The following is an 18263-nucleotide window of genomic DNA, read 5'->3' as shown; positions in this document are numbered from 1 at the left end:
GATATTTATCGTGATAATTGGACTAGGATTATATTAGACACTTCCAGTGTGTAATGGATAAAAAGAATTCCTAATTTCTCGTAATGATGGAACGAAGCGACAATGATCTTAAATAAATATAAGTCTCATGATAATCAAATAATTTAATATGTTTGAAGCAGTTATTCATATACATAAATTAACATTGACCTGCTTTGTAACTCACATGAATTGGAAATAAAGCATTCGCCATTCAACGTGACTACTCAGCAAAAGACAACTTTCCTCACTTTCACAAAATTGTGATTTCTAAGAATTCAAGATTTATTGTAAAAGAATAGATCAAACATTTGTAAATTCAGGTTTGTGTACACAAGAATCACATGAAATTTAAATAATGTTTAATGTGAAAAATAGTTAGCTCTTTTGTAATAATCAGAAATATAGAAATGTTAGCATTGAAGTGAAAAACAATCAGTACAAGAACGCAAAAATCTGTGGATGCTGGAACTCAGAAACAAAATCAGTAATTGCTGGAAAACAACACAGCAGGTCTGGCAGCATCTGTGGGAAGCATTCAGTGTTAATACTTTGGGTCCAGTGACCCTTCCTCAGAATGAATTTTTGCTCACAGCCAAGTCAATCCAACTAAGCTTCCATACTGAAAATTATTTTGCTAAGATTAAAAGATTGTCGAGTGCAATATTGTTTGTCAGTTGATGTATTGAGCCATTGTTCCACATCGACAGCTGGATATATTGCATTTAAACAATGATTACCAGTTAGACATTAGTAATAATTAGTTTTAAAATGGCTGAAACCAAATTTAAGGTTGATAAGAAAATCCTTATTGCAATGTAATTGTGCAGTATATCTGAAAAAACTGAAATATTGAAGTGAAAAATAATTAGCCATTTCTTAATTGATAAGGCTGATTAATAATCCTTCCATTAATGTGAGAATTCAAATGAAAGAGAATGAGATAGTTACTATGAGTGTTGGGTGAGAAAACTCTGGTTGATTGCATGTGTGTTGACCTGAAAAGAATGTTAATATTTCATCGTGATACTGGCACTAAGAAATAATGGATTCAACTAAAATGTGAATCTCATGATGATATGAGAATTGAAATGACAATCAAATAATAATTAATGTTAGAACTCAACGCTTAAAATGATTCAATATATTCAAAGCAGTTTGTACTGGATATTCATTAAGATTAGTAAACTGAGAATTAAAATATTGGGTTAATTTAAAACAAAAATCACAACTTCAGAGATTATTCATCAGAATTGTTTTGTCATTGAAAAAAACACATTTATTCAAGACATTTCCCTCATTTTCTGTCTTTTTTCCACAGGGATCTGTACTGGAACCCTTCTGGTTACGATACAAATATATAGAAGTGACATGAATTAAAACCTAATTGGGTGAGTTAATAAGCTTGCAGATGATACAAAGTTCAGTGCAGTTGTGAATAATGTAGAAGGTTGTCAAAGAATGCAACAGGAAAAAGATAAACTGCAGCTATGGGCAGAGAAATTAAAGGTAAAGCTTAATCCATACAAGTGTGAGGTGTCACACTTTGGGAGCTCAAATATTAAAGAAAAGTAGATAGTTAATGGCAGGACCCTGAACAGCTTTGTTGTTCAAAGGGATGTTGGCGTTCAAGACCATGGCTCCCTGAAAGTGTCCATGCAAGTAGATAGGGTGGTAAGGAAGGCAACTGGCAGGTTTGCCTTTATTGGTCAGGGAACTGGTTACAAGAGTCAGGATATCATTTTGCAACTTTGTAACACTTTGGTTAAGGCATACTTAAAGTATTGTATTCACTTCTGTTTGCCACATTTCAGGAAGGGTATGGAGGCTTTGGAGATGGCACAGAGGACGTTTACCGGGATGCTGCCTGGATTTGGAGAGGCTGCTTTTTTGTGAAGTGGCGGTGGCTGAGGGGAAGAATTGATTGAAGTCTATGCAATCATGAGATACATAGGTAAGGTTGTCAGTCAGGACGTTTCTTCCCAGAGTTGAAACGTCAAAACTATGAGGCATGTATTTAAGGTTGTGGGGGGTAGTTCGAGGGGCATGTGAGGGACATTTACTTTTTACACAGGGAGTGGTAGGTGTCTGGAATGAACTTCAAGGGTTGGTGGTGGAGGCAGATACATTAAGGCTATTTAATGTTCATTGAGATAATTTGGACGGATATGGACCAAGGATAGGCAGAAGGGATGAGTTTCTTTTGCATTATATTCAGCACAACGTTACGGGCCAAAGGACCCATTCCTGTGCTGCACACATCTTTCAGAGAAAACTAATACCTCACTCATATGACATTTAATCTAATCAATATTTAGCCACTGGTGTCAGAAATAGGAAGAAAATAAGTAGAGAACAAACTTGACTATAATCTAAAGATAGAGTCCAGGACATTTACAGCGGAAATTTTTTTGGGTTTTTTTGAATGATAAGATTAATAACTTTGGAGATGTGTTGAAAATGTTTGCAGTTACTGATGTGCTGAGCCAAAATTACCCTTTTTAAATTGAAGATTGGACTAGAAACCTTTTAGAAAACTTGAAAATATTCAGTAAGGTGTGATGCACATCATAATTTAATCCATTGATTATTTCTGCTAATGCTACAATAAAAAAAATTCAGCTCTACACCAAAAAGCATCAATTTTCCATCCAATGCTCATTGGAAATATTGGAATGCTACTTATTTCAACAATCAAAGTAATCACAGCCTCATCGATTAAGTGATATCTAATGACATTTCACCAATAATTACTGTTTATTTTGACACATTGCTCGTTCAAACGGCAATGTGAAGTTTCTCATTAATATTCAGTTCACTGACAGCATATTAATAATTGATTTATTGCTAATATCTAACCATTGATCAATCCAGTCAGGGATAGAAAAGTGGAAATATGGCTCAGTACATCAACTGATGGAAAGATATTGCAGTGTTCACTCTGCCAATTATTGTGAATATCGATGTATATTTTGATTTGATTTGATTATATTTTTCTTCAACACAAAGATTTATTGTAATTCTGATGTCAGTAAGATTATTTAAATTTGTGACTTTTTTGTAAACAAAAAAAAATAGAATTTTCAGGCGTTTGCTCTTTCCTTTATCAGTCAGAATACATTTGGAATTGTTGCAAGTTATACATTTGTGGAAGGAAGAGAAGATGTCTGCAGCTGAATAGTCACAGTGAATGACCTTTTCTTCCGATTCCGTCCGACTGCTAAACATTCTCATTGTCTTTTTCTTTATAAGAAAAACTGCTTTAAACGTATTCAGCAGTTGTATTTTTTATGAATTTACAATAAGCTCATGATATGTCGATTTATCTTTCTTCCCATTATTCTGATATTAATTTGTAAGTAAGAGCATATGTGCTTAGTACCATTATTATAGTGAATTACTATTTCATTCTCAGTCCATTACACAGAAACAGTCTAATTCTCGGAATAAACACTGGTTAGTTTTCATTTGAGTAATCCCAATTGATTATAATCCCACCCTTCCTTGTTGGGACGATAATGAAAGGCACTTGTGTATCTCTAGTAGTGTCTCTCCTAAGAGACCAGATCACCAGATGCAGAGCCATAGCCTTTCAAGCTAGTGCTTATAAATAAACCTGTTGGACTATAACCTGGTGTCATGTGATTTTTAACTTTGTCCACCCTAGTCCAATACCGAGATCTCCAAATTATTGTTGCACAAAGGAATTCTCGTAATTTTTAAAAGAAAATATGACTTTAATTAAGATCTTTAACACACGATTATTAATCCCTTCCTATATTCTTAAAATATAGTTGTAATTGAAAAAAAATGCTCACTGAACACGGCACACACAGCTACACAAATGTCTTCCTGGTCATCTAATTACTGCTCCAGAGAAAAACCTGAGTAAGTATCTTATTGTTTCTGAGAACAAGAACCACAATAAACATTTGGTGAGCAGTTCCATCCAATAAATGCACTTGATTTCTTATATTTCACTTCAGTAATTGCACACGAAATATTTTACTAAAAACAATAACAATGCTTGTTACAAATGAACGAGGACACTAACGTCAGCATACATAGCAGATTTCCAATCCAGTTGAAGTATCGCAAAATAAAATGATGTATTTTGGCTTCGTACAACTGTAGGTGAAAACACTTTGAGCTTGCACCTTAAAAATCTTTATCTGCTTATTCAGAGAAAATAATGAAAGATGGCACTGTAAATTTATTTTGACTTTCACTCATGAAAATACTCATGTGAATCGCTTCTCATTTTCTTCCTAGTTCTGATACAAATGTCGAAATATTTACGATAATAAAACTTTAGGAATAATAAGAGTGTTCTTTGCAAGAACGACATGAAGATGTTCAAGGTCCTCGAATTCCTGTTGAGTAGAATCCCCTTCATAAGGGTCTTATTGTCTCGCCCCGATGTTTTTTGTGACTGGGGACTGATGCGTTTTCAAATCATGTGCACTGCAGAAGGATTATTTTAATTTTCAATTTGTTATGAGCAAAAAAACTGCTTTGAACACGTTGATTTACTTTTTTTACTCCAAAGTTATTTATCAATGTACAATCATCACAAAATTATGGAAGTTCCCTGTATCTTATGTTCACTGTCATACGTACTTTCACTATATACTTATTAACTTCCTACTTCTGACAGGAATATCGAAACATTGGTCATGATCAAAAGTATATAAATTAAAAGTACGTCTCAAGAAGCAAACCAATGGATGGTAACATGTCATTCTTGTAATCCTGCATGTTTGACCCAAAAACAATTCTACTGAATAAGAACTGAATGGATCATTTTTGTGAATCCATAAAGCTAGCCATGATATTGTATTCCTCAGTTTATCGCTCTTAATGAATATCCAATAATCATCACAGCAAAGTGCTTTTAGAATATTAAATCAATTTATTTTTTCAGATTATAATGTTATTTTTCCAGTCACTGCCATTACGATAATTGCACAATTATTGGAGTTAATCTTTCTAACAAATATAGTGAGAATCGCATTTTAATTGCATCAATTGTTTCTGAGTACGAACCCTACAATATAAAAATCAATTTACTGTTCAGCTGAACGATCCCATAATGGAACCAATGACTTCCCATTCAATGCCTCATTGTAAATATTTGATGATTGCTCATTTGAATGATCACGGTAATCTCAGCCTGAAGCGTTCAGAAAACTGTAATTACTTTTCATTAGAATAATTCCTGGACGTTTCTCCACATTGTTCAGTGAAATAATCAACTAAGATTTCTCAGTATTCTTAAATTAACTGATAGAACTTTGACAATCCAATTGCTGCTATTATCTAATCATTGTCCAATATAGTTCAGGGTATATCTGTGGAATTATGGCTCATGCATGAAATAATGTAAAGATTTGCAGTGTGTGTTGTAAATATCAATTTTTATTTTAACCCTAGCAAAAGTTGAATTGATTTAATTATGTTTCACTTACATGTTAACATTTACTGTATTTATAAACACGATACAAGTTAATCATTCTTCATGGAACAAAATAATTTAAAATTCTTGTGATGTTTTGAAGTACAACAAAAAGACCTAACATTGTTCCATGAAATAGTCACAGTACATTTTGAACTTTGGGAATTTGAACATTTTGGGAAAGAAGGGAAGTTGTCTTCAGATGAATAGTCGTATTGTGTGACTAATTCATTTATTTTCCTATTCATTTATGTTGCAAAAGCATTTTAATTTTCTTTTCATTCTGTGAAAACTTGCTTTGAACATATGGAACTATTTGATTGATTTTTGTTCATCAGTGTACAATGATCAAATGATTAGGCTTTTTTTCCTATCATGGATCATCATGAGATTCATATTTAATTAAAGTCATTATTGCTTTGTTACACCTTTACTGTAAATTACTAATTCATTTTGTCAGTTCATTACACACAGAAAATATGTAATTAATTCCCATACAAATTATTACAATAAACATCTGATTCGTTTTCATTTGTGTTGCCACAGTAAGCATGTGACTATGGTCCTACCCTTCCGGGGGTGGGGACATTATGAAGGGTCCGTGTGGAGCTCTGACAGTGTCTCTACGACAAGATCAGGAGGAATGATTTCAATTCCCACCTTCAGCAGAGATGTGTCAGAGCAGCTTCAAATATTCATGAGAAAATACCTGGCATAGATTGAACTGCTTTTCAATACAACATGAAATATACTTCAATCTGCTGTGCATTTCAATCATCACCATATCTACTACTTATTTTCTTCAGGTCACTAATAAAACGTATCATATCTGCTAGTTCAACATTCCTTGAAAAAGTAGTTGAGAATGTTGCAATCTTAAAGTTGGAAGAGTCTAAGAAATGATACTCACTGATTTTTTTTTTCTCTGTTTGAAAGAACCTAGTTCAGACATTTCAAGCACATAAATACTTATTCTCCAGTATTATAAAGATGAAAAAATAAACAGTCAAAATTCCTCTTCAGCAAAATAACCAAATGCAACTTCATATTATTCATTGGTCAGTTGATCACCTACAATTGTAACTAAATATTGCAATTCATCTAAATATTGTTATGTGCTTTGAACAAATTAAATTTCTTATTACTATTCATTCTTGAATTGTCAGGAATATGTTTTTATTTTCCATCCACCAATTCATAATTCATAAGATTGATATGCTTTCAAAATATCGACGTGTTCATTTGAACATTTAATTTGTCTCTCTCTCACTTATCTCACTTCATGCATGATAGCTTCAATGCATTTTGCTAACTAACTCTACGAAACATAAAAATGTTGTTGACTTTACTTCTTTTGTACGCAAGAAAACAATGTAGGTACACCCATTTGTTCTTTAGCTCAAATAACACGAAATTTTAAATTATTGAAAAGACTACACTGGGGGAAAAAACGATTCTTCATCTCAAATATCACATTAAATGACACTTTTTCAAATCAATACAAAATGATTTGTATTTTAATTTCATTATAAGAAAAAAAAACCTGCTTTGGAAATGTTAGAATCTGTTTCTTTTACTTCCAGCATTAGTTGTCAATGAACAATAATTACATAATTATCAGTCATTTTGTGCAAAATAATTTTCTGTACCAAATGTCATTTATTTGACCTTTTGTTCACAATAGTACTCACTTTCCCGGTCTAATTATTTTCTTCCTTATTCTGACATAGATGTCTAAACATTTATCACGATAAAAATTAAAAAAATAAACATGACTCAACAAAAAAACCCAATGTTGAACTGTGTCAATTGTTGCAGAGTATTTTTTATAATTATTAAAGTGACTTTTTATATATTAATTTTCTGTTTATCAATCTTAATTATGACGCAATCGAAGTGCTTTCAAAATATTAAGTTAATTTATCTATCAATATTCTAGAAACAATTAACAATTACAATAATTACGCAGCACTTTGTGCTTGTTACGAAGTCTACATTAATGTGTTATTAATATTTTCCATATTTCTTATTGTGAATGCTACAATATAAAAACCTGTTTGGTCGGGCCAATACACCCAAAAAAAGACTAATAACTGCCCTTGCGACATCCTGTGTAAATATCTGACTTTTGCTCATTTGATAGATCACAGTCATTGATATTCAAAGAACACCAGTTACTTTACACTGCAATATTTCTTACCATTTCTGCACATTACTCAGTGGAATAGTAAGATGAGATACCTAATTATTCTTAAATTCATTAATAGTAGTTTTAAAATCAATTTGTTGCTAATATTAAATAATTGTTCAATTTGGCAAAGATTGTAAGTGTGGAATTATGGTTCCATATAATAACTATTGCAAGGAATTAGCAATGTAGAATCTCTCAATCATTGTGAATATTGCTTTTCATTTTAAACTTGGAAACACTTCTGAAATGATTTGATTGTAATTCACTTCAATGTTAACATTTATTGTGCTTCTAATCACAATAATAGTTGAATATTTTTCTTGTGCACAATTATTTAAATTCTGATGAATTTTTTTGAAGTACACAAAAAAAGGATTGACATCTTTCTTGTTTCATTAAACAATCACAGGAAATGGTGTCTTCTTAGAAACCATACATTTTCAGAAACAATGAAAGTTGTCTTCAGCTGAATAGTGCCATTGACTGACCAATTCATCATTTTGTTCCAAGTTACATGTAGAACAAACAAAATTTACGTTGCATTTTATAAAATGAGAAACTATTATGAACATGTAGAATGATTGTATTCATTTTTATTGATCAATTTACAGTAATCACACAAATCTGTCAAGTTGTCATTCCACAAATTATCATAAAATCATATTTAATTAAGACATCTGTTAATTCCCATCATTATTGTAAATTACTATTTAATTTTAAGTACATTACACACAGGATCCATCCATTTAATTCCAATCCAATTATCACAATAAACATCTGATTATTTTTCACTTGAGTAACCACAGTGAGCATTTGATTGTAGACCTGCCCAGCCTGGTTGGGAACATTATGAAGGAATGTTGTGCAGCTCTGATAATGTCTCTGTTACCAGACCAGGAGGCACAGTTTCAATTCCCACCTTGCACAGAGTTGTGCCAGAGCAGCTCTGAATGTTGATTAGAAAATATCTAAGAATCAATTGAGTTGCCTTTCAATTTAATATTAGATATGTTTCCATCTGTTGTTCATTCCAATAATCACAGTATTTGCTATTTATTTTTTCAGGTCACTAATAACAGAATGTATCTAATTCCACTCAATCAATATTCGTTGGAAAATATTTGAGAATGTTGCAGTCATACAGATGAAATATACAAAGTAATGATATTTGATTTTCTTTTGTTCTGAAGAGCTGAGTTCAAACAGTACATAGAACTTGATGCTCCAGTGCTATAAAAATGAGGAGAAAAAATAAATTTCTTGTTCAGTCAAATAAACAAATGCCAAATCCTTTTATTTATCCATTTTTAATTATTGATCTGTTTATAAATTGTGTGAAATTTGTTTTTCGTTTTCCACTCATCTATTTATATTGAATGTGAGATTGAACTGCTGTGAAAATATCCAAGTGCATTCATTTGAAATTTGACTTTGCATATTTATCACTGTGGGCTATATGTAAAGCAGCGTTACTTCTGCAATCATAATTGTTTATTCAAGGTAAATAAACTCACACCAATGTATAATTGCTTCAGCCAAGAGCCGAATTAACAAGAATGAAAACTATGTGAATGAAATATATTATTGCTTTTGTATTAGCTAAAATGTGCATACAAGAATGAAATGTGTCTGCAAATAATGGTAGATGTTATAGACAAACAGTTAAGGTGCTGTGAGGAGAGGGGTGTAGGATAAGCTATATATGCCTGTACAGTTACAAGCATCTGTTTCCCGCTTCAGCAGGAATAAAAAAAAAACCATCAAAAGGTCATAAGGCTCGGTGTAAATAAAGAATAAAAAGAAATTATGCTTTGGTTAGCACGGAAACAGATGGCAGTGAAGAAGGATAAATAACAATAAGACCACAGAGGGAGGTGGTCAAACGGCCTTATGAGGCCAGAGATAAACATTTTGTCAGGGACGAGGCTGGATGAGTTCAGAGATAAACAGCCGGTTTAGATTAGAAATAGATGTAAACAGGGGACGAGCAATGGGAGGAGGGAAGAATAACGAATTACATAAATATTGTGTACTCGTTAAATTCAGTGTGTGTGTGTGCCTTGTGCACAGTGGACACCACACCCCTCTTGCAACAGCGTAATAAACGATACTACTGATTCAGGTCTTGTTCCAGACTGAAGTTATTGAAGTGACTGAACTTCATTTCTCACAATCACTTATCTCATTTATTGCATGATGTCTGAAGTGTGTTTTGCTCAGCAATTCTATCAACTATTTAAAAAGTCTAATCGTAAATAAGATCCTTAACACCCAAATATCAATCTATTCCTAATTCATGTAAATATCTCAATTTTCTTGAAGTCAATGTTCACACAACAGTGCACATAAAGCGACACAAAGATATTCATCATCAGCTAATTACTGTTCAGTGGAATAACCTGAGTATCTTATTGTTCCTGAGACTAATGACAACAGTAAGCATTTGTTTACTCGTCCATGCAGTAAATGCATTTGATATCTTACATTTCAGTTCCGTCGTTAATGAAAATTTTTGTTGTTTAAACCAATAATTCTAATTTATCATGGATAGTGACTGTAATACAATAACACTGGAAACATTTTTAAAAAATATTCTAACAATCTTTAAGCTCCTCTTCTGTTGTGTGTGTGCAAAAGACAATTCAAATTATAACCATTTTGTTGCAAATTCAACAAACGCTACATTTTGAATTTATGAGCTTCTTACAGTTTTGCAAAAAGGTTAGTCTTCACTGTATGTCATATTAAAAGACTGCTTTTTCCAATCATGCATGCTACAAAATGATTATTGCTTTCATTGCATTGTAAGAAAAGAAGTGTTGATTTTTTTGTTGTTTCAATTCCAACATTATTCATCATTGTGCAATAATGACACAATTATTACAATCGCTTTATATACCACCCAGCAGTGACTTCATTGTTTGTTTATTTTCATGCTCATTTTCATGATCTATTAATTCTCTTCCTAATTCTGACACTTTGATTATAATATTAATCAACGTACTATCTCTACAAGGAATCCAGTGAAAAGAAATTCGCAATTTGTATATTGCATATATTTTTGAGTTCAGAAAAGAATTTTGTTCAATAATTACTGAATGTCTCATTTTTTCTTTAATACGTAAAGCTAGCTACTATGTTTTATTCCTTAGTTCACTGATCTTAATAAATACTCAATCGACATCACAGCAAAGTGCTTTTGAAATATTGAATCATGTTAATTCTTCATATGTATTGCACTGTACAATCTCTCATTCATTGTAACAATCAATATTTATGTTACCTGTTGAAACATAGTTGTATTAATGTAAATATATTTCACTTCAATGCTAACACTTAAGACTTAAGCATTTTTCATGCAACAAAATCCAATGAAAAAGCATCAGCATCTCTTTATTATTTCATTAAATAATGACAATAAATTTTGAATTTTTGAAAGTTGAACATTTTTAGAAAGAAGGAATGTTGTCTTCAGTTGAATGTTCGTATTGAATGACTTCTTCACAGTATCTGCTGTTTATTCTCTTCTTCGGGTTCCCAAGAAAAGAAATTAACTAGTTCTGCTGGTTCTAAATTCCTGAAAAATATTTGCGAATGTTGTGGTCTTAAAGGTGAAATGGCTCAGTGATTGTAAGTGATTAGTTTTTTGTTCGAAAGAGCTTGATTCAAACATTTCGGACATTCACATTGTTATTCTGCCGTGTTACAAGGAGAGAAAACAAGTCGCTTTCTTCGTCTGTAAAGTAAACATATGCCACTTCCAATTATTCATTAGTCAGCTCATTACCTACATTTGTTATTAAAAATTGCAATTCATCTAAATATTGGAATGACATTTGATCAAATTAAATTTCTAATTATTTTTCATTCGTGAATTGTTGGAGTTTTTTTTGTTTTCCATTCATCTATTCGTATTGAATGTAAATTTTATGTGCTTTGACAATAGCGGAGGGTGTTTATTTGAAATTTGTCTTTGCTTACCTCTCACTGATTTTACTTATTGCATATAGTTGCACAGTGGCTCAGTCATTAACAATGCTACCTCACAGTGCCAGTGATCTCGGTTTGATCCCATCCTTGGTGACTGTCTTTGTGTACTTTACCCATTCTCTCCAAGTCTATGTGACTTTGCTGTGGTTTCCTCCCACAATCCAAAGACGTGCAGGTTAGGTGAGCTGGCCATGCTAAACTGCACATTGTGTTCAGGGATGTGTATATTAGTCAGCAGTAAATGTAGAGGAGTATGGTTGGGAAAGTGTTTGGATGGGTTACTCTTTGGAGGGTCATTTTTTTCAACGAAATGACCTGTTACCACACTGTGCTAACAGGGATTCTACAATAGTTTAATTGTGTTTCTCTAAGCAATTCTAACTTTTTTAAAGTTGACTTTAGTTAATACCTTGAACACTTGATTATCAGTGTTCCTAAATCTTGTAAAATATCTCAATATTTTTAAAATCATTGCTCACACAAAAAACTAAACATGAGGCCACACAAAGTTCTTCATGACCATCTAATTACTGTTCAGTGGAATAATCAGAATTGTTCCTGAGATCAATCCCCACTGCGACAGTAAGGATCTGGTTATCATTCCCTCCAATAAATGCAGAAGTTGTCCTCTGGTATTTCAGTTCAATAATTACACACGATACTGGTTGTTCAAAGCAGTGGTTATTCTTTATTATGAATGGCAAAGGATTCTAATGGAAGAGGTGTTCATATGTCCGAATGTGTTGCATGATCACAAACAGTTTTCAGTCCAAATATTGCACAAAAAAGTGTAAATTTGGTTTTGTTCAACTACTGAGGCTAACATTTTCAGTTCATGTCCATTACAAATATTTGGAGAAAGTGAGGAAAGCAGATGCTGAAGATCAGAGTCAAGAATGTGGTGCTGGAATAGCACAGAATGTCAGGCAGCATCTGAGGAGCAGGAGAAACCATGTTTCAGGCATAAGCCTTCATCGGGAATCTCCGGCTCCATGGATGCTGCCTGGTCTGCTGTGCTTTTCCACCACCACACTTTCGACATTAAAAAAAATTTGCTTATTTGGAGCAAATACTCTCTGTTTCCTCTATAATTTAAATTTACTGTGCTTTCTATTCACTCAAGTTCTCATTTTAATAGCTCCTCATTTTCGTCTTAATCTGATACAAATCTCAAAACTCCGGGCACAATAAAAGCGATATGAATTATTAACTAGCATCTGGACAAGAGAACCAATGAACAGCTACATAGACCTCTTGAACAACAAAGATATTAGAATTAAAAAAGCAATGCCTTCCAAAAAAATCTCTGTACATCTGTATCCTTTTTCAATTCAATAATCCTGCAAATAGCTGCAATATAATTGTCAGTTGATCTCTCTTAATGACTATCTAATCAATGTCATTGTAAACCACTGATAAAATTGAAACATTTTATTTGTTAAAATGCAAAGATTCATTCTCAATTCGTTATTACAACAATAAGTGAACCATATTTTATCTGTCCGCTAAGGTCAAGTGACCTGTGGCCCATAATTGAACATTCTAAATATTCCTACAGCTGGGGAAAGCAGAGCTAAAAAGGTCAAAGTAAAGGAAACAGTAGACAAAGTAACCAGCTCCAGAAAACAGTGGAAAGCCCGGTCAAAGAGCTCACAAAGGTTCGGGAGATCCTGTTACAACCAGCCCAAGAGCTGTGTTTTGGAGAGGTTGAAGCAGACTTCCTGGCACCTTGACTTCCAGCCAGTGCCTGAGCATTAGACACCTCACTTGAGAATGACGACAAGTGAAGGGTGTTTGCACGAAACACATTGAATGCTTAGAATCCAGAATTTTGGTAAAATGTTGTGAAACATTTCCCAGATCATGGAAATCAGCTCAACATTATTGAAATCAAAGTACTTGTAATGGTCTTCAAGACCATTAATTACTGGTCGGTGAAAAACACTTTGTACGTGCCTTATTGTGCTCAGGATGAATAATCATAGCAAACATCACAGTCTCACCAGATCCAAACATATGGAGGAGACACCTTATTATCATTTACACACTACATCTTTCCCAGACCCATGATGACATGTTATGACTACGTGTAACATGTATCGAGATGAAGCAAGTCCTGAATATAGGATTTATTTTCTGATAGATTTCCAATCCAAAAATTATGATAAAATGATATTGTGGTTCATTACATTGTCAACAGATCCCCATTAAATGTATTTATCCGTTTATTCAGAGACATTATTGAAACAAATACGTTGATAAATGCTGTTGACTGTATGCTTCTGTGAAAATAAATCTTCCTTATTGACTTATTTTCATTATAATTCTGACTCAAATGTCTAAATATTGATGATATGAAAAATTGCATGAATTAAATACAATGCAGAATTTGTTCTTGTTATATATTATATTTCTCCAGAAGACAAGTAGAGAAACCAAGGATAGAAGTCTTGAAGATCTGAGAATTGTGAATGACAAACCATTTCTGATCAACGTTCACTGAATGTCTAATGTCTTTCCATGTCATCACGCCAGAATTTGCATTCTCAGCTGACAGATTAAGAAATATCTAGTCAACATCAGAGCAAATCCATTTGGAAATATTGAATCATTTACTTTGCCAAAGTTCTAAAATTAATTATCAATTCATTGTCATTCCAAAAATCACACAGTAATTCAGTTTAGGTTTTGAAACAAACATCATCAAATTCACATTTTAATTTAATCCATTATTTCTTAGTGTCAATATTAAAAGAAGAATAATAGTTCTCTTATTCCAGGATAACGCAAACACAAACTAATTAATGATTCCCTATCCAACACTCACAGATAATATCTGTTCCCTTCTCATTTGAACGTTCACAGAAATCATTGGATTAATATTCGTCCTTACATATTAAGAGACGTCTGATTATTTTACACTCCAATAAATGCTGTTCATTTTTACACATGAGATTTCTAATCATTTTTAAGTTTGCTATGAAATGTTTTTAAGATTAATTGTTGCTTATATCTAATATTTAAGAATTGATCAAATCCAGTATATCCAGCTTTAAGTGTGAAATTAAGGCTCAGTAACGTAAACGTATTGCATTGTACAGAAACCAATGGTAGCGAATGGTGATTTTTATTTCAATACTTGAATCTTAGCTGATTTGCTGTTCTGGGCATGGCCTACCCCCACCTGCAATAGAATGGTCCATATTGGCTCATACAAAATGCCTGACAATCAAAAACACGCAGCCTACCTTAGAACTAAAATACAAGGTGTCAGGGGGTGATAAACGACACTAACATTCTGTTTCAGCCTTAAATTAAAAGAAAGCACACTACCAATGGACCTACTCCAACGCCAGGACTACAGCATTCCAGAAATTTCTTGATAACAGCATGCCGACATACAGACAAATGACCAATCCTGATCCTCATAAATGAAAGGATAATTGTCCCAGTAAATGAATAAACAGCAGCTGCAGGGTGCAGCCCAGTTAACTCACTAAGCAGCTATCATGACAACAGAAAAGTTCATTTGTCAGATATAGTTATTATTTTACAGTTACTCAGAATATTAAACAAAGGTTCTAATTACAGATTCTTGAGTATAATAGGGGAAATTTGCAACATAAGTTTGATATATGTAACCAATGCCTCCTAAAAACATTATAGAAAAGCATTTAGCCAGAGATTTGAAGTTAGCTAGTTTTAGGAATTAACTTCACGGTATGATGTTGACTGCTCATTAATTATAAAGTCCTGACAGAAAGAGTAGCTGTATAATTTTACACAATATAACAAACTTTATAACTAAGTCATATTACTAATCTTATAGCAAGTAAGCTAAAATTAACTGTCTTTTCTATTTCTTTGTACTATATAATTAAGACAGTGAACAATATGAGGAGTAATTGGCTTTGATAAAATAAAATATAATGAATAGCAGAACTCAAAATGTCCCAACTGATAAGATATCCTGAGAGGCCTGAGGGAGTTCAGGAATAACTTTGGAATCTAAGTCAATAAGATGCATGGAATGATCCCAATAGGAATCTGGGGATGTCCATTAGAATGCCCATCTGCGATTATGTGTTTCAATTGGGTGGCTGGATGAGGAGGGAAGGGCTGTAATCACATTGCATGTGGCCATTGTGATGCAGAAAGTCCATAAAAATGCTGCTTTTTACTGTACATGTTACAGTGTGTTATGGATCTCCCTTCCGAGATTGATCTCGGGGGATGATCCCTTCATTAACTGATTGCTGCATGAGTAAACATGAGTAAACATCTTCCACATGCCTGAGCTCAGATTGCCTCCTGAGTCCTCATTCCCTGCCAGTGAAAACAATTCTACAGCTATGATGACATTTCAATTCAACACATACATTTATTGTGTGTGAAATGATTACATTCAGAGCGATATAATTTTCATGATAAAATTGCTTTACATTTACTTTTTTTGGTGTACAAGAAAACATTTCGATTATATCCATTTGTTCTTTTGTTCAACCAACACTAAGTTTTAAATTATTGTGAAGACTACAATGGGGGAAACGGGAACGAGTCTTCAGCTCAAATGTCATATGAAATCACTGTTTCCTTTTTTCAAACAAATTGCCCTACAAAATTATATTTATTTTCATTTCATTATAAGAAACAAAATTGCTTGGAAATGTTGACAATTCTCCTTTTCCTCCCATATTAGATGTCAGTGAACAATAATCACACAATTATGAGAATTCCTTTCCGTATCAAATGTCAGTGACCCTGTATTTTGTTCACAATAATAGTCACTTTCATGGCCTAATTCTTTTCCTCCTAATTCTAAAATAAATCTCGAAATATTTATTGTGGTAAAAATTACATCAACAAAATTGACATGACTCTTCAATAAAACTATTGGAACCATATAAATCTTGCATTGCCTGCATTTTTAAACAAAATCATTTTTTTTCAATTGCTGCTGAATGATTTTTTTCACATCATACAGCTAAGTTTTATGCTTTAATTTTCAGTTTCTTAATCTTAATGAATATCCAATCAACATCAGAGCAAAGTGTTTTCAAAATATTAAGTCAATTTATCTGTCAGGATTCTAAAAGCAATAATCAATTACAATAATTGCACAGCAATTTAACATAGACTTTGTAAAAATGCAGTGTTTTTTTGAACATTTCATTCATTCTTTCTTATTGTCAATGCTACTATATTAATACCTATTTGTTCAGGCCCATGCACATACCAAACGACCAATAATATCCCGTGCAAAATTCTTTGTAAATGTCTGATTTTTGCTCAGGTGAAATATAACAATTATCTCAGCCTTTGAAATTCAGAGAACTCCAATTCCTTTTCCCTGCGATATTACTCTTCATTTCTACATATTACTCAGTCTAATATCAAGATGAGATATCTCATTATTCTCAAATTCACGAATATATATTTTTAAAATCCGTTTGTTGCTAATATATCTTATATCTAATAATTGTGCAATCCAGTAAGGGCTACAAATGTGGAATTATGCTTCTGTACAATAAATACTGCAAGGACATTACAATGTACAATCTCTCAATCATTGTGAATATTGTATTTATTTTAAACTTGGAAACATTTTTGAATTGATTTGATTATAATTTACTTTGATTCTGACACTTACTGTATATCCAATCACAATATCAGTAGATTATTTGGAGGTCTCATCGTCCATTCCAATAATCACAGTATCTGCTATATACTTTCTTCTAGTTACTCATAGCAAAATGTATCTAATTCCACTCAATCAATATTCCTCAGAAAATATTTGAGAATGTTGCAGTCATAAAGCTGAAATATACAAAGTCATGATAGTCATTAATTTTCTCTTGTTCTGTAGATCTTAGTTAAAACAACACAGAATTTTATGTTCCAGTGCTATAAATATGAGAAAAGATCAATTACTTCTTCAGTAAAATAAACAAATGTCACTTGCTATTATTTATCAATTTTTAATTACTGGTCAGTTTATGAATTGTGTGAGATTTGTTTTTAGCTTTCCAGTCATCTATTTATATTGAATGTGACATTGAAATGGTGTGAAAATATCAGGGTGTGTTCACTTGAAAGTTCAATTTGCATATCTCTCACTTATGCCATTGATTGCATGATGGTTTAAGAACGTTTCATTCAGCAATCCTCGTAAATATCAAAAACTGTCTGATTTTAAATCAGATCATTCGCACTCAATTATCACTCTGTTCCTAATTCATGCAAATACCTCAATTTTATCGAACCCAATGTTCACACTGAACAATACACATAAAGCAACACAAAGACTTCCATCACCATCTGATTATTGTTCAGTAGAATAACCTGAGTAAGTACCTTATTGCTCCTGAAACCAATGACAACAGTAAGCATTTGTTTACTATTCCATGCAACAAGTGGAACTGATATCTTCTATTTCAGTTCAGTAGTTAAAGATGATTTATGTTGTTTAAAACAATGCTTCTACTTTATCACGGATATTGACTGTAATACAATCATGCAAACAACAAACGTTTTGTCATTCTAAAAATCTTTAAGATTACTTATTTTAAATTTGTGTGCAAGAGATATTTCAAATTACAACCATTTTTG

At 32.6% G+C, this 18263-nt stretch overlaps 1 long non-coding RNA gene across 1 annotated transcript in view; it reads right to left on the bottom strand.

Moving 5' to 3' along the window:
- Nucleotides 1–10956: 10956 nt before the first annotated feature.
- The window catches only part of LOC140458756 (uncharacterized), a 35311-nt gene continuing 28004 nt past the window's right edge, over nt 10957–18263 (bottom strand). The window contains exon 3 of the long non-coding RNA XR_011953638.1: nt 10957–11400. This is a non-coding gene — a long non-coding RNA (uncharacterized lncRNA). The remainder of the gene's footprint in view (nt 11401–18263) is intronic.

This window comes from Chiloscyllium punctatum, chromosome 34, assembly GCF_047496795.1.
Source record: "Chiloscyllium punctatum isolate Juve2018m chromosome 34, sChiPun1.3, whole genome shotgun sequence".
NCBI lineage: Eukaryota > Metazoa > Chordata > Chondrichthyes > Orectolobiformes > Hemiscylliidae > Chiloscyllium > Chiloscyllium punctatum.
The sequence above is the reverse complement of the archived record's forward strand: the minus strand, read 5'-3'. Positions and strand labels throughout refer to the sequence as shown.